We start from the raw sequence: 19,220 nt of genomic DNA on the forward strand, positions 1-19,220 counted from the left end.
CAGCATAAGTCTAGAGTCCAGTTTCTGCCTCACTGAGCTGGCAGCGAACTGAGCAAGTCTTGTATTTATTAATTCATTTTTGGCTGTGCTGGGTCTTCGTGGTGGCGCAGGGCGTTTGCCAGTCGCTGCATGCGGGGCGTTCGCCAGTCGCGGAGCGCGGGCTGCCCTTCTCTGCTGTGCTTGGGCTCCTCGTCGCCGTGGCTCCTCCTGTTGCAGAGCGTGGGCTCCAAGCGCACTGGCGTCAGTTGCATCACAAGCGCTTGGTTGCCCAGCAGCATGTGGGATCTTCCTGGCCCAGGGATTGAAGCCATTGGGCCCGCGTCCGCTGCATTAACAGGCAGATTCTCAACCAGTGGACCACCAGGGGGTCGCGCGCCTTGCTTTTGTTACTTTGTTCCTACCAAATGTTAGTAAGTCTTCTTGAATCTGTGTTTCTTCATTCGCTATATGCCATTTCCAGAGACTTTGAATGGTTTTTTTTTCTCCCCCCAGTGGTTTTTCACCAGTTTGTGGGGCGTGTGTCTACAGAGCTCCTCATGTTGTCATTGCAGAAGTGGAACTCAGAAGAGTTCATAACCTTTCTACCAATATTAATATACTAAAAATAAGGCCTGTAGTCATAGGACGGGAATTGGGTAAGAACAGTGAAGAAGGAGGGTAAAGAAGGGAAAAGGGAAGAACAATAAGAAAAACATACAGTGGAGGAAGAAATGACATCAAAAAAAGAGAGAAACAGATGGGGGGGGGAACCCTGCAAAATCGCCATATTTGACCCAGTTAAGTCATAATGGACTTGAATGCAGAACAACTGATACAAAGCAGATATCCTTCACTCTGGCCCTCAGCATACTGACTTACCTTCCAACATCATCCAACTATTTCAGGAGTTCATATATCAAGTTTCCTAAAAGTGGTCTTGGACTCATACAAAAATTATGCTCTTCCCCCTTCTGTCTCAAAATATATAAATCCTTTCTGTCTGTGAAGGTTCAGCTCAAATGCCACCTCCTCCAAAAAGTACCCTCTCATTTACCCACAGCCTGTTCTCTCCATTCTCCATTTCTAAAAATTATTTATTTGTACCTCTTTTGTGAAATTATCATTTCTACCTCTCCTCCAGAGTTCATTACTTCTGCCCATTCCCAGAACTGATTCCCTGAGACACCCTCAGAGATTCTTCCAATGTGTTTCTTTTTTCTTACATTAACTAGGGAAAACTTACAATCAATAAGGCTAATCAATACAGATATATATACATTTTTTACAATTATGGAGGGAGATTGGTACAATATATAGTCTTCAATCAAATGAATGAATAACACTAAATAAACGAAAGTCATAAATAATGAATTATGTATATTATCAGATTGGGACACAAAGCAAAGCAACTCAGTAACCTTGTGGAGAATGGAGTAAAAATAGAACAGTTCAGTTCAGTCACTCAGTCAGTCCGACTCTTTGCGACCCCATGAATCGCAGCACACCAGGCCTCCCTGTCTATCACCAACTTCCAGAGTTCACTCAGACTCACGTCCATCGAGTCAGTGATGCCATCCAGCCATCTCATCCTTGATCGTCCCCTTCTCCTCCTGCCCCCAATCCCTCCCAGCATCAGAGTCTTTTCCAATGAGTCAACTCTTCACATGAGGTGGCCAAAGTATTGGAGTTTCAGCTTCAGCATCATTCCTTCCAAAGAAATCCCAGGGCTGATCTCCTTCAGAATGGACTGGTTGGATCTCCTTGCAGTCCAAGGGACTCTCAAGAGTCTTCTCCAATACCACAGTTCAAAAGCATCAATTCTTCAGCGCTCAGCCTTCTTCACAGTCCAACTCTCACATCCATACGTGACCACTGGAAAAACCATAGCCTTGACTAGGCGGACCTTAGTCGGCAAAGTAATGTCTCTGCTTTTGAATATGCTATCTAGATTGGTCATAACTTTTCTTCCAAGGAGTAAGCGTCTTTTAATTTCATGGCTGCAGTCACCATCTGCAGTGATTTTGGAGCCCCCAAAAATAAAGTCTGACACTGTTTCTACTGTTTCCCCAACTATTTCCCATGAAGTGATGGGATCAGATGCCATGATCTTCGTTTTCTGAATGTTGAGCTTTAAGCAAACTTTTTCACTCTCCTCTTTCACTTTTATCAAGAGGCTTTTTAGCTCCTCTTCACTTTCTGCCATAAAAGTGGTGTCATCTGCATATCTGAGGTGATTGATATTTCTCCCGGCAATCTTGACTGCAGCTTGTGTTTCTTCCAGTCCAGCGTTTCTCATGATATACTCTGCATAGAAGTTAAATAAGCAGGGTGACAATATACAGCCTTGACATACTCCTTTTCCTATTTGGAACCAGTCTGTTGTTCCATGTCCAGTTCTAACTTGCCTCTTGACCTGCATACCGGTTTCTCAAGAGGCAGGTCAGGTGGTCTGGGATTCCCATCTCTTTCAGAATTTTGCACAGTTTATTGTGATCCACACAGTCAAAGGCTTTGGCATAGTCAATAAAGCAGAAATAGATGTTTTTTCTGGAACTCTCTTGCTTTTTCCATGATCCAGCAGATGTTGGCAATTTGACCTCTGATTCCTCTGCCTTTTCTAAAACCAGCTTGAACATCAGGGATGTCACGGTTCACGTATTGCTGAAGCCTGTCTTGGAGAATTTTGAGCATTACTTTACTAGCATGTGAGATGAGTGCAATTGTGAGGTAGTGTGAGCATTCTTTGGCATTGCCTTTCTTTGGAATTGGAATGAAAACTGACCTTTTCCAGTCCTGTAGCCACTGCTGAGTTTTCCAAACTTGCTGGCATATTGAGTGCAGCACTTTCACAGCATCATCTTTCAGGATTTGAAACAGCTCAACTGGAATTCCATCACCTCCGCTAGCTTTGTTCGTAGTGATGCTTTCTAAGGCCCACTTGACTTCACTTTCCAAGATGTCTGGCTCTAGATTAGTGATCACACCATCATGATTATCTTGGCCATGAAGATCTTTTTTGTACAGTTCTTCCGTGTATTCTTGCGACGTCTTCTTTTTATATCTTCTGCTTCTGTTAGGTCCATACCATTTCTGTCCTTTATCGAACCCATCTTTGCATGAAATGTTTCCTTGGTATCTCTAATTTTCTTGAAGAGATCTCTAGTCTTTCCCATTCTGTTGTTTTCCTCTATTTCTTTGCAGTGATCGCTGAAGAAGGCTTTCTTATCCCTCCTTGCTATTCTTTGGAACTCTGCATTCAGATGCTTATATCTTTCCTTTTCTCCTTTGCTTTTTGCCTCTCTTCTTTTCACAGCTATTTGTAAGGCCTCCCCAGACAGCCATTTTGCTTTTTTGCATTTCTTTTCCATGAGGATGGTCTTGATCCCTGTCTCCTGTACAATGTCATGAACCTCTGTCCATAGTTCATCAGGCACTCTATCTATCAGATCTAGACCCTTAAATCTATTTCTCACTTCCACTGTAGAATCATAAGGGATTTGATTTAGGTCACACTGAATGGTCTAGCGGTTTTCCCTGCTTTCTTCAATTTCAGTCTGAATTTGGCAATAAGGAGTTCATGATCTGAGCCACAGTCAGCTCCTGGTCTTGTTTCTGTTGACTGTATAGAGCTTCTCCATCTTCAGCTGCAAAGAATATAATCTATCTGAGGGAAACTAGAATTCTGTTCCTTGTAGCTCTGTTATTCATACTAAATCTTGCTACGTGATCTTGAGCAAAGCGTCTAAATCTCTAATTACTTTACCTGTAAAGGTAGATGGTACCCTACTTTTATTTTATGCTCAGAGTTTCTGCTATGCTATGAAAAAAAGGTCCATGATTTTAAAAAAGTAACAGATTCTAATGTAATTATAAATGTAAGCACAAGACCATTTTTTAAATTAAGTGAAAAAATATGTTCTAAAAGGTGTAGCTATACAATACTACATAGTCTACTTAAGCTTTTCTCCTCCCTCAATTACACAACCAACTCAGACAAAGAGCCTATAATTTAGAAATATTTATTTTTAACACAGAGAGAACACCAGACATAACATCACAGTTTAGAAAAATTGTATCTCTCCAGAATTTTCAGCCTGGGTAATTGGATCAGTTTCATCTTACTCATGCTTCTAGCTCCCAAGTCTATGGAGAAATCTGGTTTAAAATTGCCAGTCAGAGCTGTGAGGGACCTTAACATCTCAATTAAATAATTGGCATAAGAACAAGATGAGAGGAAAATAAGAAGGTAAACTGGATAATTCTGGGAGGAAGGGTATTCATTTCCCTTCCTGCACAAAATATAATCTTCATTTAATCAGAGGTTGTTGGATATTATCAGCTCCAAATAAAAACATATGAAAATACAATAACAAGTAATTCAGCAAAAGGTATGCTATTTCTCTATGAAAGACTAGAAGTTCAATGTATAACAGTACAAGAGAAATTAAGGCATGCTGGACTTCTCTCAAATCAGAGAATAAAAAACTCCTGGGTTTATGATGAAGAATCCTCCAAATTAGGCCAGACAACAACTTACTAACAGCTATCACTGCTAAATGCCAATAAAAGATCAGAATCCCACTGACATCAAGGAAGGAAGAAACCTCCTAAGGCTGTACGAGGGATATGGGTTCATCACATCAAAATCTGACCTTCCATAAATATTTCCATCTAGATTTCTTTTTTTTTTAATTTTTACTTTACTTTACTTTACGATACTGTATTGGTTTTACCATACATTGACATGAACCCTCCATGGGTGTACATGAGTTCCCAATCCTGAACCTCCCACCCACCTCCCTCCCCATATCATCTCTCTGGATCATCCCTGTGCACCAGCCCCAAGCATCCTGTATCCTGTATCAAACATAGACTGGCGATTCGTTTCTTACATGATAGTATACATGTTTCAATGCCATTCTCCCAAATCATTCCACCCTCTCCCTCTCCCTCAGAGTCCAAAATTCCGTTCTATACATCTGGGTCTCTTTTGCTGTCTCACATACAGGGTTATCATTACCATCTTTCTAAATTCCATATATATGTGTTAGTATACTGTATTGGTGTTTTTCTTTCTGGCTTACTTCACTCTGTATAATCGGCTCCAGTTTCATCCACCTCATTAGAACTGATTCAAATGTATTCTTTCTAATGGCTGAGTAATACTCCATTGTGTATATGTACCACAGCTTTCTTATCCATTCATCTGCTGATGGACATCTAGGTTGTTTCCATGTGGAATTACCTACTGCACTCTATCTCCATCTATAAAATGGGAATAAAAGTACTTTGCTTACAATATCATCAACCATTGTAACATACTGACATCAAACATTGTCAAAGATGTTGACATGAAAAATTAATATGCAAAATATCCAAAAAAATAATATGCAAAGTATCTGGTACAATGCCTGGCTCATGGTAGATGAGATAGACGTGTAAAGTACCATTGTTTTCATTTTTCTCTTTTTCAGACTACAAATTAGAGTTTTCCATGCCGCTAGTTTTCTTCTCTGGGTATTATTGGTGGGGACAGATAAAATAATGATATTGGACCATACCCACAACTCTCTAATCTACCCCCCTGCACTCTGTTTAGCCTTTCTCTTTGCTTGGTTGTATACAGTAAGTCCCCCACATATGAACCCTCCAGTTTCAAACTTTCAATGATGCAGACATGCATTTGTGTGTCCAGTCACATTAATTTACATGTCTGGAGTTATGCATAAAAGTTGTGCACCTAGGCTAATTTTATTGGACTTACAAACAGACTGAACTTACGAACAGACTGGATTTAGGAACTCACTCTTAGAATGGATCCTCTTCATGTGTAGGGGACTCACTGTTCTTGGCCAGTGAGACTTGAGTGTCAGGAGACTTGAGTGATTCCCTAACTCATTTGCAATATTACCTTGAACACATCACTCGGCCTTTCAGAGCTTTATATACCCCATCTGTCAATAGAGACTTACAACCCAAGCTCTGCACTCTGCTATATGTGTTTTTACTTTCAGTCTTCAATAACCTGACTCTACTCAAATTACCCACCTACCCTACCTGAAATTCCCAACACTTTCCTTAAGTCCATACTGCATTTTATAATTTAGAAAATGATTTTACATTCATCAACTCATAACAAGCCCTATCAACTAATTCATCTGCCCAGTACTGTGATGTGAGAAAAAAAAATCAAATTTCTCTTCTACTTGAACCTTTACAATTGAACCAATTAAATGAGATAACAGATCTAAAAATGGACTTAGGATTGTTCCAGACATATAGTAAGGTCAATAAATGCAAGCTTCAGCTGTTATATCTCAAAGCAAATTCTAAGGCTTTTTGATAGATGGAGTCATTCTTGCATCTCCTGAAGTGTATCTCTGCAAACCTCACAGAACATAGCAGAGTGCTGGATACAGAGGGGATGCACCCAATAAGTCAACACTGGCTAAATGGATAAACTGGTTGTAAAAGTATCTTGGAAGCCAAACACCTGTCAAATATTTAATAGTAGAGGTCTTCAGTAGTGAGGAAAAGAGGGATATCTTCCTAGGACATGAGTACATTAAATAATTGTGTGTGAGTATGTGTGTGCCCATGTGTAGATTCTAACAGCATTTCCTCCAGTCACTATCAAACTAACAAAAAGATAGCATATTTTCAGAGAGGTCTATGCCTCTGTATTGCAAAGCACTTGATACTAAAATGAACCACAGACTTCATGAAGTCCAGCGGAAAACAAAGAACTTTCTAGGCTCCTACAACTCCAGAAAGGAGCAAACATGCAAGGTCACACACCAGAGCTGCTTAGGCCTTTCCATTCTGCACATTCAGTTCAGGTGTCATTTCCATTAAGCTTTCTCTGAACAACCCATCCAGAAGTACTGAACCCCTCTCCTGAATTTGAGAGAAATATCATCTGCGCTTCACCTAATTTTCACATTTGAACTTTCTCTGATCTTACTTATATACATCTTATCTTGAAGCAGCATGGTGTAGGGGCAAGAGCATGGATTTCAGAATTAGGCACAGCATGGTTTAAATTCCTGTTCTGTTACTTACCATCAGACAAATTCCATGAGTTAGCTGAGCTCACATGTAAGCGCTGTCACTAGGAAAGTGAAGTAAAATAATACATGTAAGCAGTCAGCAAATGTTAGTTTCTTTAGTCTCATCCACTTCTTTTCTGCTAGCCATATAACTGCCAGGTTCTTGATGACCCTCTTCTACTATAGTAAAATGCCCTCTTCAAAGAAGACTGAGCATTTTAAAAATGTGTTCTATTATTCTAGGTACACTTTGAGCATCCTCTGCAGAGTTAAATATTCCTAAGACACAGAAACTCTCTTTCTACACCCAGACATCCAAAAGGAAAGGTGTGAAGCCTTTCTGTTGCGTAGTTACCCTTAGAGAAGTAGACAGGAACTGGTAAAATATTTTGATCTCATTATTTTCCAATTCCCTCAAGCATCAAATTAACATAAATAAGAAAGTACATACACACATAAATAAATACCCCAGATCCTTATTCCTGGAGAAATAATCATCAGTTGGCTTATAGAAGACATCAACAAATTGTTTTTGAAGATATAAGATTAAATGAAGGAGACTCATAGATTATACCTACTTTCTTTTTTATTATTATTTTTTTGTTCTCAGGTTTTTATTTTATTTTTAAATATAAATTTATTTATTTTAATACACCTGACTTTCAAGCTTTACATTCAGCAAGAAATATGTGGTTTCATAGGTGACCAAAAGTTATGAATACTTAACTGAAATTAAGTTTTACTTTATGCAATGGTAATCGGAGTCTAAAAGCAACACACACACACACACACACACACACACACACACACACACCAGAGTCAAGGACCTGAATCAGTCTGTATTCCAGGGGAAAAACATATAATTAAATTGATGGTTAATGAACATTCAAAGATAATTACCGGTAACACTCAGACACACATTGGATGGTTAATAGCGATAGATTCCATGGAGGTAATTAATAAAAAGAGAGGTGGAGTAGAGATAATATATAAATGATTAATAATGAAACTCTTCAGTTGTTGAAGGAAGGAGGAGAGAGGACTAAAGAGTCTATGTTTCCCCACAGCTGCCACTCAGAGGGTTTGCAGGGTACTGAGTGAACCAGAGAGAAGCTGAAGGTAGAAACTTCAAACCGAGATTATTCACAGTAGTGAATAATCAGTAAGTCATTCAACTGCTCTTTTTCAAAGTCCTCATCAAGACAAGGGGGACAAGATTATTTCTAAGGCCTTGAATGCCTTTCTTCAAAGGTTGATTGTCACTGATTTAAGTGTCTGTTTTTAGTTAAGGGACATGATGAATGAGAGACTTAAGGAAGATTGGGTCAAAAATGTTTAATATTAAAGCTTAAGAAGGACTTCCCTGGTGGTCCAGTGGTTGAGAATCTGCCTGCCAATGCAGGGGATATGTGTTAGATCCCTGATCCAGGGAGATCTCACATGACTGGAGCAACTAAGACCATGCCCCACAACTACTGAAGCCTGCACATCCTAGAGCTTACTCTCTGCAGCAAGAGAGTAGCCTCCACTTTCTGCAACTAGAGAAAGCCCCGCTCATAGCAATGAAGATCCAGCACAGCCAAAAACAAATCAATCTTAAAAGAAATTTGATTAAAAAAATAGATTGAGGGACAAAAGTTAATATTGAATATTTGCCAACAGTTGAAGAATCTCTGAGGTTCAGGGACTTCCCTGGCAGTCCAAGTTCAACCCCTAGTTGGGGAACTGAAATCCTATAAGCCATGCAGCACTACCAAAAAAAAAAGAAGAAGAAGAATCTAACCTCAGACTGATTCATATACCAGAAACCATGTGTTGAACAATGGTCTATTAACCACATTTATTTAAATTCAACGGTTGAGCATGGCTCCATCATCCATAGAAGAATAGCTTTTAAAATCTTAACTTCTCTGAGAAATTTCAGCCAAAAATTTTATTCTAGGAAAATAATCGTTCTTGAATGGAATGGAGACCCGTAAGGAATCTGTTTGTTGTTCAGCATGTTACATGTGCTATTGTTCCCCCCAGTTTTCCTTCATTTCTTCGGTAGTCTTTGAATCTGACGCACAAAATAACAAAACGCAGAGAAAAAACATTTCTCTGCAAGGAATGGCTCCGAAGAAGTGGGTGTAAATACTGGAGTGGAAGGGACATACTTGGCACAGCCACTGATCCAGTCCCTTCATTTTGCTGACACGGAAAATGAAAACATAAAAGTGATTTCCCAAAAGATAAGCTGCTGCTGCTAAGTCGCTTCTGTGCGACTTGATAGACGGCAGCCCACAGGGCTCCCCCATCCAGCAGGTGGAAGGAGGTGAAGGTGAAGTCGCTCAGTCGTGTCTGACTCTTTTGCGACCCCGTGGACTGTAACCTACTAGGCTTCTCCATCCATGGGATTTTCCAGGCAAGACTACTGGAGTGGATTGCCATTTCCTTCTCCAGGGGATCTTCCCGACCCAGGGATCGAACACCTGTTTCCCACTTTGCAGGCAGGCGCTTTAACCTCTGAGCCACCAGGAGGGAAATTAAATCAAATCCAGTTCTATCCTGGACCCTGGACTTGGAATAGAAGCCTCTGGGTCCTTTGTCCCTGCTCTGTTACTGACTGCGTACTTGAGAAACTGACATGAGGTCTCTGACGATCTCAAGGTGGCCTTCGAGGGCTGTCAGAACAGACATTCCAAGGTGCTGGACTCTCTGGATCCAGATCTCTTGGCTGACGCATTTGTAAAGAATAGATCACATGAGCTTTAATCTCAAACCTGTGATGATAGGGAGTTGGAACGATTTATTTTCTTCCCAAACAAATTTTCCTGTAGTATTCCAAATGGAAAGGGCATTATGGTGACAGAATCCTACTGTTCCAGGACATTTTTCCCCTGATGCTTTTAGGCCCTTGACTTTAATTTTGTTCTTTCTCTCTCTCTCTCTCTTTTTTTTTTTTTTTCTTTTTTAGCATTCTGTTTTCTTGCTATGTGGATACATCTCAGGGAAAAAGACATTTGGTTAAATATTTTGAGATACTGGTTATTCTTTTTGATTATTTATAAGATTTGCATACATTTTTAAGGTTTTTACTGTGCTTGACTAGATTAATAAGAAGATTACCTGTTTATGTAGCTGCTCACAGAACACTGTTCCCAGATGAAGTCATTTTTGGCCATTACTTTTGTCAAAATTGTAAAGCCAAATTTCTCTCCCAACTTCTGTCCCTTTAAGTACAGTTAAAATGATGCAGGTGGAATACGGACAAATCATTTCCCCACACTTCTCATTAAATCCCCAAAACCTCTTTGCAACACATCCTTATTGCTTTATACAAAATTATATTCCCAAAAAATGTACAGCATTGCCAAAATTTATTACTTTCAGCTCTCTTGGTCATGAGACTGGAAATTTGGAAAAGGTCTTCATTAGGATGTAAGCATTTGGGGGTACCTTGCAGAATCTGTTGTCGAGTTAAAGTAGGAGAAAGGAAATATACAAAAAACAGAAATGCCTCACATTTCGACTTCATCATCTTTATCATCATCATCACCATCTCATAGCTGACTCTATTTATTCTCTTTAAGGCATGGTTCTGAGTACTTTACACGTATATTAACATCAAGAAGTAGAAATGAAAATGTATTCACAGCTTGAGTTATAAAAAGTCAACTGGCATATGTCCTATTGAAAGCTTCCTCTTTTGACCACTCAAATATGGATCCATCCTGCAAAAGTCAGTCTTGGAATAAGAGTACCACCCAGTGGTGATTTTTTTGTCCATTATGTTTACTATTTCTTCCCCATTAAGATTGTTTTTACGCCCTCCAGTAGGGATAGTCATACGTCCTTTCACTAAGAAGGGTTTAGCTATTTCAATCTCAGATGGCCTCTCTGCGGTAGGTTGTAGTATTGGATCATGCTTCTTCTTCCTTTCCAACCCCTGTCATTATTCACTGGGAACAAATTTTTTTTCTCCACTCTAATGACTTGACGGTTGCGGTGTGATTTTCTTGGCCAGTGAAATAATCGTGAATGTAAAGTGCACATTAGTACCCAGAGGCTTGGTGTTGGCTTCTGCCATTTGTCCTGGCCTCTTAACACTCCTGACCTACACCTTAAGAGCATCATACCCTTGCAGGCATTGCTTTAACCTGAGTCGTGAAACACAGATGAAGCGCAGATGGAGCCAACCCAAACTGGCTCATAGCTTGAACCAGAGGCTCCCAGTGGACTTGCAGACCTGTGAGAGCAAAATAAATGTTTGCTGTAAACCACTGAGATTTGGGGGATAATTTGTTACCCCACATTGCTGTAGCAGTGGTCACCTAATACATTTTCATATGTCCATAAGTGTGTAGGTTAGCTCCATCACTGCCCCTCACTTCCTCTCCCAAATGTTACTCCCAAAGTTACATTCAGTAAATCAATGTTTTACTTCCCCAGATTCTAATTAAGAGTCTCCAACGTCTCTAAGAATGGCCAATAAACATAAAAAAGCACTTCCGATAAACTTTTATAAAAAAAAAAAGTTAAAATATGCTTAATTTAGAAAATAGCTTCAAAATGTTATCATTTTCATAGTTTTTTTTCAATGCTACTCTTGTAACACGGAATTCAGATCCCTGAGTCTGTATTCTGTCTTTCAACCCTTACTAGCTACAGGGTCTTAGACAACTTTTCTAACTTGTTACAGTCTTAACTTTCTCACATATACATGAGATTAACGGTAGCAGTTACTGTGCAAGGGTCTTGGCAGGATAAATTAGTTCCTGGATGTAAAATTGTAAAATAGTCTTAGAAATTGGCAAGAACTCAAAAAGTTTGGCAGTTAATTTCATCATCTTCATCATCATTAACCATTGCTTTTCAAAGGTTATGGATGGTGTGTGGCCTCCTTCTGGTTTAATTTGTTGTTTGCGAGTTATGTTTGAAATGAACAGATACCTCTAATTCTTTTTAATGGGAAGAGGCAAATACTACCTATAATAGTGGACAGCACATGACTATATTCAAATGCTTTAACAGTGCTGAAATAATATAGTCCTGAGACTTCTCTAAGGGGGAAAAGGGGCAAGCAGTAATGCTCAAATTTTAATGATAAAAAGCATAAGGCTGAAAGAGGTCAAAGGATTTACACTGAAATCTCATGAGCAGTTGCATCAGAGCCTGGGTAGAAAGAACTGTCTTGTAAACAGACTCTTGGGAAAAATATTTGTTAAAGAGTAAATATAAAAATCCTTCACAGGCTTCTAGTGCCTGTGTTTCTCTAGGAAAGCCTAGATCTTTTTCCTTCTCTTCTCTGCTCTGAAATATGTGTCCACTTCTCACTATCAATATATTGAAGTGGCTTTAAACAAAGCAACTGGGGACTGAAATTCGTCCCTAGATATTTGCCCCCCAAGAATTCAACTGTCCTACTGCATCGATCACTCTTGATCTTTAGACCCCCTACTCGGTGACTGTCCAAGATCCCAGCCTTGTACCTTAAATTTTGTAGCCTGTCCCCTCTGATTTAGCCTGTTCTGTTTCTTGTGTATTTCTCTCTGCACTCCTAGTATCATATTCCTTACCAGGATTTCCTCCAATTCCTCTTTAGCAACACAGCATTTCTTGAACACCTTGTTTGAACCTTGTGGCTTCCAAACAGGTGCTATTTGCCCCAACTCATGCGGATCCGTTTTCTTACCTTATGAGCCCTCAGTACTTCTACACAGTAAATGCCAAAGAAGACAGAGAGCAGAGCTGTTACAATTAAGAGGAAAAAAAGAGGAAAACTCATCGTATGCATATGTGCAGCCATATGTGTAATTGTAAGCTTTCAAAAGAATTGAAATATAATAAAGCAATTTGAGGAAAATTAATCTTTGATGGGTCACATTTCAGTATTTCTTCATGACTAAAGATGAGTAAGAGGAGGGAAATAACACTAGTATCAATATCTTGTATTTTATATTCTTCATGCTTTTTTAAAAATCCCTAGAGCAATCGTGAGAGTAAAGCTGAATAGACATTAATATTTTAAAATAGAAGTATTCTTCCCACTGTAGAATGGAAATATGTGGCCATCCTAGAAAATTTAGAAAATATTGAAGAAAAAAAATTAAAAACCTCTTTGATCTTCCCTACTCTGACACATATAGTATGATATTTGACTTAATTTTGCTTGTGTTCCTTTTATTTCACAAGTTGAATTTAAATTTATTTGTCTGACAATGTAAGATTTTAAATATGTAACAACAGCATGGACAGATACAATCTCCATTTCACATATGAAGGGATTTCCACTTACACACATAAGTGACTCACTCAAGTTTGTACATGGGAATAAGCCAGAAAGACCGCTCTCTTCATTGTCCTATGAGTACTGTGCTCATGTTCCATTTTTGCATTCTGCCTATTATACCACCTCCCTCCTTCTTGCCTGGAGAGTTTATTCTTCCTTTTCTGCCTAAGAAATTCTGTTCATCCGTAAAGTCCACATCAATGTAGTATAGAAGCTCTACATTTTGAATTGTAGCTTTATAACCTTGAACAACTTGCCTATGAACTGTGAACCTTAGCTATCTTGTTTATGAAATTGGCCTAAGAGGTGGTCATGAGAATTAAATGCGACAGTACAGTACGTGCCCATGACTGGGAACAGGCAGCTCCAGGATTTAAACATGGTCTGCATGATTCCACTGTGTCACGCTGCCGCACAAAGCCTGGAAGTTCCTCGTAAGTACCTCTGTTGCATCCGCTCCCTGTGACTCTCTGCACAAAAACGATCTGTCATGAAGAAATGCTGCTCCTAGAAATGCCAAGTACCAATCTCGTGACCTTGGGCCAGTTCTCACCCGCTGAGCCTCCTCAGATCTCATTTGCAAAACAGGGTTACCAATAGTGCTTACTTAATGAAACTGTTGTAGAAATTAAAGCGACGCATGCATCTGGCACTTACGAGAGCTCCATAGATGCCGTACGAGCTGTGCTTAGGCGTTCAGTTGTGCCCAACTCTTGGCGACCCCATGGACTGTAGCCCTCCAGACTCCTCTGTTGAGCCACCAGATTCTGTTATTTTACCCTAACAAAAATAATAAAACAATAATCAATGATTACATCTAGGTCCCTGTGTGTGTTGCATGACTTTCTTCCAGGTCCACAATTTTCAGTCCCAGGCCAGAAAATACTCTGTGCCCATTACCATTCCGTTTGAAGGATGTTAGTGACATTTCCTCATAGGAGAGCCAAAGAGTTTCTAGTGGAGGCACCATCTTAAGAAAGAACCAGAAGGAAGGAAAACAAAAAAGATGCGGGGTGGGTGGGATCAGTTGTCACCAGAGATCTCCGCCAGGGCTGGCTGCTCACCATCCGGTCCCTGCTCTGTTGAATCACACACGTGCACATCTGCTCCTAAAGGTGTCTTTGCAGGAAAAAAAGATGAAGGAAGCAGTGTTCTTTAAGGATGACACAAGGGAGAAGACAGAGGGGGTAAGGAATGAGGAGACAAGTGAGGGGAGGTAAGGCAGGCTGCCTGAGGAGGTCAGGGGAAGACGGTAAAAAGAAAAACGAAAAGAGAAAGAAGAAAGAAAACAAAGAGGAAATGACCAAGAGAAGAAATAAAAAAGTGAGGAACAGAGAAAAATATGACTAAGGAAATAAATCCCAAGAAAGAGGAAAATGAAGAGGGAAAAGAAGGGAAAACTAGGCATGATGAATGTGGGGAAAAGGGAAAATGAAATCAAAGTGAAGAAAAGGAAACACAAGAAAAATTTTAAAAAATGAAAGGTGAATGAATGAATAAAGAACATGAAAGTGGTGGGAGCATAAAGTAGCAGTTGAGGTGAAAGAAAAGGAGAAAGGCACAGAGGAGGAAGAGAATGGGGAAAATCAGAAGAAGGAAAATATTATATAATGAAATTGAAAAGGTGGTGAAGCAGGGGCTGGAAATGAAGAATACTGCTATTATTGCATTAGCTGATACCATAAGAAAATACAGCAGACTTATGGCTCAAATGAAACACAATGACTTCTCACAGTTATGCAGACTGGGAGCCAAGTATGTTTGGCTTCCGGTGAGGACTCACTTCTTGGGTTGTGGATAGGTGTCATCTTGCTGTGTTCTCACATGATGGAGAGAGAGAGAGACAGAAACACAGAGAGAGAGGCAGAGTTCTCTAGTATCTCTTCAGTTCAGTCACGTCCCACTCTTTTGCGACCCCATGGACTGCAGCACGCCAGGCCTCCCTGTCCATCACCAACTCCTGGAGTTTGCTCAAACTCATATCCATTGAGTCGGTGATGCCATCCAACCATCTCATCCTCTGTCGTCCCCTTCTCCTCCTGCTCTCAATCTTTCCCAGCATCAGGGTCTTTTCAAATGAGTCAGCTTTTCGCATCAGGTGGCCAAAGTATTAGAGTTTCAGCTTCAGCATCAGTCCTTCCACTGAATATTCAGGACTGATTTCCTTTAGGATAGACTGGTTGGATCTCCTTGCAGTCCAGGGGACTCTCAAGAGTCTTCTCCAACACCACAGTTAAAAAGCATCAATTCTTCGGCACTCAGCTTTCTTTATAGTATCTCTTACAGAGTCACTAATGCCAGTGTGAGAGCCCCACCCAAATGACCTCATCTAAACTCACTTCACTCCCAAGGGCCCTCTTTCCTTGTAAATTCAAATTTCCATGAATTTGGAGAGAATCAGTCCATAACAACTACAATAAATAATAACAAACATGTTAAGAGTGAAAAGTGGGAAGAATGGAGTTATGTAATTATGCACTTTGTGTTCCAAATGAATGATTCTGTGATAGTCCCTTTAATAATACCATAGATATCCATGCTAACTTTACAAATAATTAAAGAAAGATGTCCCCTATTTCCTGTCTGATTTGCTGTTTTCTGATAACAGATCAGAAGTTACTTTACCCTAAATGCCTTGCTACTAATATTAATATCACAAAAACACAGCCCTCTGTTTTATGCTGTGGTTTTAAATATAAGATCTTAGTCAATTTTATTTTGCAGAGGTTGCAAAATTTAAAAACATTTCAGGATATTCCACAAACTTCCAGGATCAGAACAGGTGTTTTCTAGGAAAAAATGCAGAAAGGGAGAGAAGATGGGCCTCTGTTCACAGATGTGAGTTAATGTTTTGACTTGATTCATTTAACAAACACTAAAAAGATTTTGTAAGAGAAGGACTCTGAAAGAGGTGTGAGGTAATTCTGGATAAATGAAGACTAGTCCACAAGAAGGACGAAACCTCAAAACTGTGCTTTGTAAACAAGCCGTCTCTGCAGGTCTGAGTGATATTCATTATACTTCCCTGATAAATGTATGAAGTTGAGATCTGCCAAAGTTTGTTTACTTTAAGAAAAATAAGTAATATTACCCTCATAAAGATGTAAACTTTGCTTATATTAATTTGATTTCAATTAATGATAGTACAAACATTTGTTTAATTTTTATGTAAAGGAAATTTCTGAAAACATCTCAGTAATGATGATGGAGTTAAATACCCACCAAACCCAGTGGCTCAGATGGTTAAGAATCTACCTGCAATGCAGGATACCCGGATTCAATTCATGGGTTGGGAAGATCCCCTGGAGAAAGGAATGGTAACCCACTCCAGTATTCTTGCCTAGAGAATTCCATGAACAGAGAACTTGGTGGGCTACAGTCCTTGGGGTCACAAAGAGTCGAACACGACTAAGCAACTAACACTTTTCACTTTTTCACACCCCCAAACAAGCCATATATATGTCATTACCCAGTGCTGGGTCTAGAATATACTTCTGGTAGGGAAAACCATATAAAATATAAAAACATGATTCCCCCCCAAAAAAGAAGTGGTAATAAAAACAGAGCAACCTTATATCTAAGAGTTAGTCTCATGGTGATTCACAGAGTGTGGAACACCTGGAGAAACCCAGGATCTTTAGGCGTAGGGTTGGTGTAGGAGTAAATTACTCAATTTGATATCCTCGCTGGAAATGCCTGGACAGGCAGAACACCACTCCCTGCTTTGACTTTCGAAACTATATACTATAAGAGTAATATCAGTTAATATATATTCAGTACTTACTACGTATCAACGACTGTTCTAAGTCTTTTATAAATGTTAATACGTTTTTTTCTCTTACAATAACCAATGCAGTATCATCATCCCCACGTGCAGATGAGAAGACTGGGGCCCAGAGAGGTTAAGTCACTTGCCCAAGTTTGCACAGCAAACAATGGCAGACCCAGGATTTTAGCCATGGAATTCAGTTGTACATGCAACACTCTTAGTATAATTTGCTACCTCTGTAGACACAAAGTAACCAGTGAAGGCCCATTTCCTATATACTTCTGATGTTCCAAATGCAAAGGGTTTGCAATAGGTACTTTGGAGATGCAAACTCCTAGCCCAGAGACACTACCTCTCACTTGACCATGATTCGGTGAAGAAGCCCATATGTGTATATATATATATATGTGTGTGTGTGTGTGTGTGTGTGTGTGTGTGTGTGTATTTATATACACACATACAATCAGATCAACACAAAGCAAATTATAGTAAATGCTATGATGGCTGTGCCTACAAAGAGTATAAATAAAACAATAAAGGACAACATGTTCTAACTGGACAATCTAGAAATACTATACGATAGTGGGATGGGCATTCCAGACTCAGAAGTATAAGAGTTCACGTGGACTAGGAATTCCTAACTAGCCGTGCTCCCACCTAGCTCCCTAAACCAGCTTCATGATCCAGAAGACTCGAAGGAGTGGATGAGAAAATACACATTTAAAAAAAATTAGAAACTGCTTTGCAGACATTGAGATTTAGGGAAGATTGCCATTGCTGTTTGCAGCGTAAGTGGCGTCACTTCCTTTCCCTCGAATGTGAAATGACTATTAAACTCAGACCTCACAAAAAGGTTGAATATCAGATGTGATACCTTATGTTAAGTGCTGAGCCCAGTGTCTGTCACGCAGCGGATGCTCAATAAGATTCCTGCCTCCATTTCCGGTTTTGAAAGACAAACTCCAAGCAGCTTCTGTCATGGTGTTCCCTCCTCCTCCTTGAGGAGCTGCTGGCCTGACTGGGATGGAAGTGAGAAAGCTCTCACTCCGGGCAACAGGGTAGATGAAGCAGCAGAAACCCCAGGATTTCTCCAGAGAAGCCACAGTTCAATTAGTGATGGAGTAAGGAAGAACTGTGGGGCCAGAGAAGACTCCTGAGAGTCCTTGGACTGCAAGGAGGTCAAACCAGTCAACCCCAAAGGAAACCACCCCTGAGTATTCATTGGAAGAACTGATGCTGAAGTTCCAATACTTTGGTCACCTGATGCAAAGAGCCAACTCATTGGAAAAAACCCTGATGCTGGGGAAAATAGAAGGCAAAAGGAGAAGAGGGCAGCGGAGGATGAGATGGTTGGAGGACATCATCCACTCAATGCACATGAACTTGGGCAGACTCTGGGAGATAGTGAGGGACAGGGAGGCCTGGCGTGCTGCAGGCCATGGGGTCTCAAAGAGTCAAACATGACAGCGCCTGAACAGCAACAACAAAGGAAGGATTTGTCTTGAGGATGTGTTCATGCGTCAAACACATCGTGATGACTTAGTCCCTGCTTCCTCAAAGGATTGTCCATATACCAGCAGTATCAGTGTCACCAGGGAGCCTGCAAGAAATGCAGAATCTCAGGTCTCACTCTGGAGCTATTGAATGAAAAATTGCATTTTAATGAAATAACCAGTTGAGTTGTGTGTGCATGTCAAAATTAAGCAAGCCCTGGATTAGACTACATATAAAAGGCATGGCTTCAAAAGGCATGGTTAGAGATTACCACCCCTGCCCCAAACAAAGTCGTCCCTGGACACCAACACTGTGAGAAGACCCTTCAACCATCACAATGAAGAGGGAAAGGGAAGGACTGATTGGAGAAGAGATAACAACAACCCTAAAGTGCTGTTTCCAAAGATGAACACATAAATGGGACCGGGTTGCCAATTCCTACTCCAGGGTGGTCTTCCCTACCCAGGGATTGAAGCCACCATGCCTGCCAAGTCTCCTGTATTGACAGGTGAATTCTTTACCTCTGAGCCACTGGGGAAGCCCCATAAGCAGAGTTGTTCTTCCTAAACCAGTGGAGGATCAACTAGAACCTCAGAACTGTCTGCCTCCAGGCTGACTTGAAGTTACTCCCAAGGAAACCTAGTTTGAAAACCACTGG

The sequence above is a fragment of the Ovis aries genome, chromosome 2 (genome assembly GCF_016772045.2).
Source record: "Ovis aries strain OAR_USU_Benz2616 breed Rambouillet chromosome 2, ARS-UI_Ramb_v3.0, whole genome shotgun sequence".
In the NCBI taxonomy this organism is placed as follows: domain Eukaryota; kingdom Metazoa; phylum Chordata; class Mammalia; order Artiodactyla; family Bovidae; genus Ovis; species Ovis aries.